This window comes from Gossypium hirsutum, chromosome A12, assembly GCF_007990345.1.
Source record: "Gossypium hirsutum isolate 1008001.06 chromosome A12, Gossypium_hirsutum_v2.1, whole genome shotgun sequence".
NCBI lineage: Eukaryota > Viridiplantae > Streptophyta > Magnoliopsida > Malvales > Malvaceae > Gossypium > Gossypium hirsutum.
This window is the reverse complement of record NC_053435.1, coordinates 90,705,879-90,711,878: the sequence shown is the minus strand read 5'-3', so window position 1 is coordinate 90,711,878 and position 6,000 is coordinate 90,705,879. Positions and strand designations below refer to the sequence as shown.

The 6,000-nt window shown below is 31.2% G+C and overlaps 1 long non-coding RNA gene across 1 annotated transcript; it reads right to left on the bottom strand.

Moving 5' to 3' along the window:
• Positions 1–2,267: 2,267 nt before the first annotated feature.
• LOC107928680 (uncharacterized) lies at positions 2,268–2,717 on the bottom strand. The gene is made up of 2 exons (XR_001692672.2): positions 2,623–2,717; positions 2,268–2,532 (listed from the first exon to the last, which is right to left on the bottom strand). It is a non-coding gene; the product is annotated as an uncharacterized lncRNA (long non-coding RNA).
• Positions 2,718–6,000: the final 3,283 nt, after the last annotated feature.

Here is a 6,000-nt window from a genome sequence, read left to right as displayed (position 1 = left end):
TGTCTGCTAATTCGAGTGGTAAGGAGTTAGTTCCCTGAAGGTCCTGTGTTCAATTCTCTAAGAGAGTGTGGCTAATATTTTTGTTTCGGTTGTGAGGTTAGGTGGAAGTGAATTTCTGAGGTGGTTGAGAGTTAGTGGGTGAGTGGGAGAAAATCTAGGGATATATGTTGTCATATCTATTTTTTTTATTTTATTATTTTAATTTCCCAAAAATCTCTCCCTCTCTTTTTTTTTTGATGTTTCCTTTTCCCTTCTCTGCAAATTTTGTTTCCTCTTATTTTCCCCAATTTTGCTCATCAACCATTAACTCCTATCATTTCTTTCGTAATTCTATTACTTCTCCCTTGGTTAAGGTAAGTAAGGTTTCATCGGTTGGATTTTTAGGTTTCTTTAAGGTGGGTTACTTCCTTCCGTGTTGGTGTATTGGTGTAATCGTGGAATCTAATTTTTCTGCGGTTATTTGGTGTAGGAGAAGGCTGTGAACAGTGAGTTTCACTCCATTTTCCTAAACAATGTTAGTGGTGGTTTTTGTAGACAGTAAGTCTAGTTTATTGTCAGATTGTTGTTGACGAATTTGTAAATAAACCACTAAATCGGGGTTTGGTATTTTTTTCCTAAGTTACGAAGGTCTCAGGATTTTCTTTTCATCAAAAATGAACAAGATGTGTACCCAAAACACGAAGAACTGAATTTCGGCGAAAGCCAAAAAAAACTTGTTGTCGATGCCACACGGGTGTGTGTCTGGCCGTGTGGTTGGTCGTGTGCAAGACATGGGCATGTGTTTGATGAAAGAATCATTGTGAACAGGACACGGCTGTGTGATGGTGTGAGCATAGCTGTGTGGGTCACACGGGCTGGGCCAAATTGGGCGTGTGGGTTTTGGGACAAGCCGTGTGGGCTACACGGGCATGTGGCCCAAAATTCTAAAATTTTCCCTAGGGTCGCTCTGATCGACTGTGGGCCTACTGTAGGGTCAGTAAAGGCTAACCAAACCCTATTTTGTGTACTATGGTATTCTGATAGACTGATCTGAGTAGGACACTGAATGCATGTCTGATTATACTGTTTAAGTATGTATGTTATTTTGTATTTGTGTTTAGGGTAGGTCTTGTATATGTAGAGGAAGTGATATGTATGGTGACACTTCGCCTATATTCTGGCAGCTTAACTGCATGTTATCTGTAATGTGTTGTATCGACACCATATGGTGTGTAGGGATGGGTGGGCATTTTTAACCCCACATGGTGTGATGGGATGGTCGGAGATGGTGTGTAGAGGATGGGGGTAGGACTCACTATATCTATTCTGTTTATATAATTCTGATAATTGTATCTATTGTGGACTTAGGTCCGAATCTATATCTGATTGTTCATGAAAATCTGTGTATGTTGCATGTCTTTTTCTGTTAGGTTACACACTAAGTTTACGAAAACTCACATCTGTTTGTCTGTTCTGTTCAAGTAATCCACGAACTTAGGTGGATCGGTGCGACGGTGTCTCATAATGACCACAAGTTAATGAACTGATTTTAAATTATGGTTTTATTTATTTAAGGATTAGTTCTAGGAGTTTTGTAATTAATGCACTCTTTGGACTATTTGGTTTTTATTTTGGATTTGGATTATCATTTTGACTCTTCATCTGCGACGGTAGACTAAAAACATGGTTTTTACTAAAATAAAGGTTTTTCTGAATATAAGAACTGAATTTCTAAGACATAACGATTTCTAAGACTTCCGTTGTAAATCATGTTTTGGCAAATGACTTAATTAAATAACGCTTTTTGTAATAGTTATAAATGAATATGGGTTATAAAATTTGGACGATTTATCGAATAACCTTAAAAAGTTTTATCGAATTGACTCTGTTTCAAAACCCTTCCATGTAACACTCTCGAATTCGGCTATAACGTCTAGGCCGGATTCGAGCTGTTACAGTGTCCCCACCAGAATACAGTGGAACTTGCAACTTATGAAATACTTGTTCATTTTATTGAGATTTTTGATATTCCTGTTTATATTATTTTTAGCTTATAATTATTGAAGCCCTATAAATTGAAGCCATATACAAGCTTATAAGATACAAGTAGAAAAAAGAATTATCTTCTCATTTTGTGTCTTAATTTTTCTCCTGTCTTTTGTTCTTAGTATTATTTCTTTTAGTTTTAAAAAAAGATTGTAACTCTTTTTATTTATTTGAAATGTAACCTACTTTACACTACTACAAATGGAGGGAGGGGGGAGAGAAGGGTAAAAAGAAAATTAAAATAACAATAATAACAATATTTTTTTATTAAATCCATTACAAGATAATTTATTTCAAATTACACAAAAAAAATCCCATCATTTAATTCAACTATAGGAGTGTGTAGATTCTAAGACTATGGAAATGGAGGTGCGTCTGAAAGGCAAGTACAAAGGTTATTAATGCACTTATAGTTAGGGCATGCGGCGCAAATACCATGACAATCTTCGGTTTTACTGCATCTACACGAAATGACAGGTCCTCTTGCCTCTGCCATCATCTCTGAATCTGCAATCAAAATTCCCTTGTATTAGATTAAACAAAAAAGATAATATTCATATCAAATGAAATAAAAGAATTGCATAAGAAGAAACTAACGAGTTGCAAAGATTAAGATGGTAGTGAATATAAACAAATTGAATGAAAACTTCTCCATCTCTTTATCTAACTAACTATGTTGGTGGCAATGTATAGCTTATGGCTTCAATATATATAGTATCTTATTTTGTGTTGCATGGAGTAATATTAATTTCTTTGGATTCTTTGAGATTATTATGTTTTAATTTTTTTCCTTACGAAACTATGTCTAAAAAGGAAAGTAAATCAACAAAACACCCTTGAGAAGATTTGTGGGGATTTTTTTACTAATTATTATTATTTTGTTCTAAGTGTAGTCAAGAAAATTAATCCTACAAAATCTAGAATGCATTATGCCAATAAATTGATTATTGGTCCAACCGTTTAGAAACAAATGTGAATTATGTTCCAAATTTTTTATTTGTGGTCTAGGATAAGAAAAGATTAAATTATATTTTTGTTGTTAGTCAAAGTTTTTTTTTACTATGTTTTAAATATTAAAATACTAAAAATTTTAAAATTTTTGAAATAGTACGGAGAGAAAGCGGACCAAAAGTTTGACCCCTTCCTACACCATCAGTTATATGTGCTTGAAAATAATATTAACTCTTGTATCAAGATAAAAACTTTAAAGTTATTTAATGGGGTAGAACTGAGCCTAGAAATTCAATCTTAATCTCCATAGAAACCTCGAGAATTGAATGCTCCAATATAGCTTTATTGACTTTCACTTCTAAAATATAAACTTGATACAAGGTAAAGATTAAACTGCTTTGATTAGCTTTACTAAATTTAATTAGGCTTTATTTGATAAAACTTGAGTTGGATTCTCATACTTGACATCAAGCTCAAATTCTGTGGTCCAAATCAAGTTCAAACTCAAATTGGAATTGGAATTAGAATTAGAATTAGAATTGAACATGTTTGATACCTAGGGTTTTGGTCTTTACTAATTTTGTACAAACACAATATACCTAAATAAAAAAGATATTATAAATAAGACATGAATGTAGCACAATTAATGTATTGTTACCGTATTCAGGTATATATCATTTCAAGTTCTTGTTCATCAATTTAGGTGGTAACAAATTATCTCTTATTATTGTTTGAAGTAAAATCACTTTCTTTCTTTTTTTACAAATGAAAAATTTACAAGTCCGAATTAAATATCTTAATTCAGCTCAAATCAACATCAAATAATCTATATTGAAAATGATTGAAATATGTTTTTAGTACGTTATGCCACTGATATTGGTCGCCCTTCAACTGTCACTTTTAGAGTATTAGGTTCCAAATGGCTTAAATAATAGTATTTAAGAAAATAACCAAATGAAAGACAATTTCTCAAAATTAGAGTTTTGAGTCGTTGGTGACTGATCTATGTAATTTGGTATAGCAGATTAAACTCGTTTTTGTACTTGAGGAGCTTAATTACGAGCAATTTTAGTATGTTTTAGTTATGTTTTCTTGGTTTAGTTAAATTCAATAAAAAAAAAAGGCATGTCGAGTCTTTTATTGACCTTAGTGGGCGAATGACTCCTAAAGTTGAGCTAACGTACTTAGCAAATGTGCAAGAGACCATTCAAAGGCAGTGATAGTCAATCAAAATTCTGTAACATTGGCACCATGTAAAACATTGTTAGAACTACTCTATTGATAAATAAAGAAATTGTCCTTTAGTGAATACATAAGAAGAAACATTATACAGCATACTATTAACAACAGAGTTAATGCAAAATAGCATAATTAAAATCTTAAGAAAAGCATTAGAGCAAACTCAAATGAAGAACAATAATAATTAATTAATTTTATTTTTCATGCCAAATAAATAATAATAATTAATTGTTTACCCAAATAAAGAAAAAGAAATTAATTTAATTAAGTGTAAAGGTTTTTTTTTTTTGCTTTTAGCTTAGCATGAAAGATTCGATATTATATAATCAAAATAAATTTAAATTTTGTAAAAAATATTAAATATGAGTTAGTTGAATTGAATTCGTTATGAATAACTTGGAAATATAAAAAATAAAATTTAGAAAAAGTTTAATTTAATTAATTTTGATATTATAGTAACAAATCGATTGACACTATCAAATGTTTTTTTTTTCAATAATTTATTTATTTTTTTAAAAAATTCAAAACATCAAAATCAATTAAATAAAGTATTGAAAAATTCAAAATCATATGTGGGAGGAGTTGGTATGTTGGGCTCACTACAAGGCTAATGACAGTGTCACTGCAGTTAAAATGTCAAAATTTGTTGCAAGAAATTATGAATAAAGGGAAACAAACAACCAAGACTATCAACGAAGGAGTCTCAACTTCATGAAAGATGTTAGCAAAGCTGAAAAGAGAGGTTATTGAAAAGTAAAAAGTGATTGTTCGGTTTTATATTCATAAAAGTTTTAATCTTCTCAATCCGACCTAGATGTTAAACCCGAATTCAAGAGATTACATCGGCCACTGAGATGGCCTAGTACGATTGGGGTTTATAAAATAGGTATTTTAAAACATTTATTTATTTTGGAAGAAAACCTAGTCTATTTTCAGAAAAACTCACAAGTTATCAAAAACCGATTTAATTTAACTTTCCTATGCAACTGTGACTACTTTTAAGAAAACTTAGTTTTCCATTTATTTAGTATTCATTTTTTATCTACAATCTAACAACGAAAAGGTGATTTATTTTACTTAGTTTTAATAAACTATATTTCATGCCTTGATTAAATAAAAACTTTATTTTAAAGTTAAGTTAAATGTTATGCATGCTAAATAAACTCTACATATGAACCCCATGCTACAAAATAAATAAAATGGTACAGTTTCGAAATAACATAAATAATAAAAATAAGCCTAATAATACTTTCAATAAAATAAAACATTTCCAAGCTCTCCGTATTTCATGTCCGCGTCCTGCCCTGGTGGGTTATCTGTAAAGATGAAAAAAAAAAGAGTAAGTTATGAAGATAAGTGTAAGTTCCATCACAAGTAAACCAATGCAAACTCTTAAGCATATAGAAACACAATACATAGAACATTACACAATAGCAATTTTAAAATATCAATATTTCAGATCACTTCAACAATGAATACATATATGTCATCTCAAAAAAGATCCTACGCCACCGCTACACACTATAATGGAAGTTCCCCTAAACTCCAACCACCTACACACCAAGTTGTGGTTTAACCACCATTGGTTTCATAGATAAAATCTATCACTGGGTAGTGGATACACAACAAAAACTCGTAGATGAAATCTGTCATTGGGCTATGGATATATAGCAAAATATCGCAAATAATATTGTCACTGGACTGTAGATGCACAACATATTTGCAGGTTAATGTTACAGATGGGTTGTGGATGTATGACATATTTGTAGTTAAAGGATAAACACT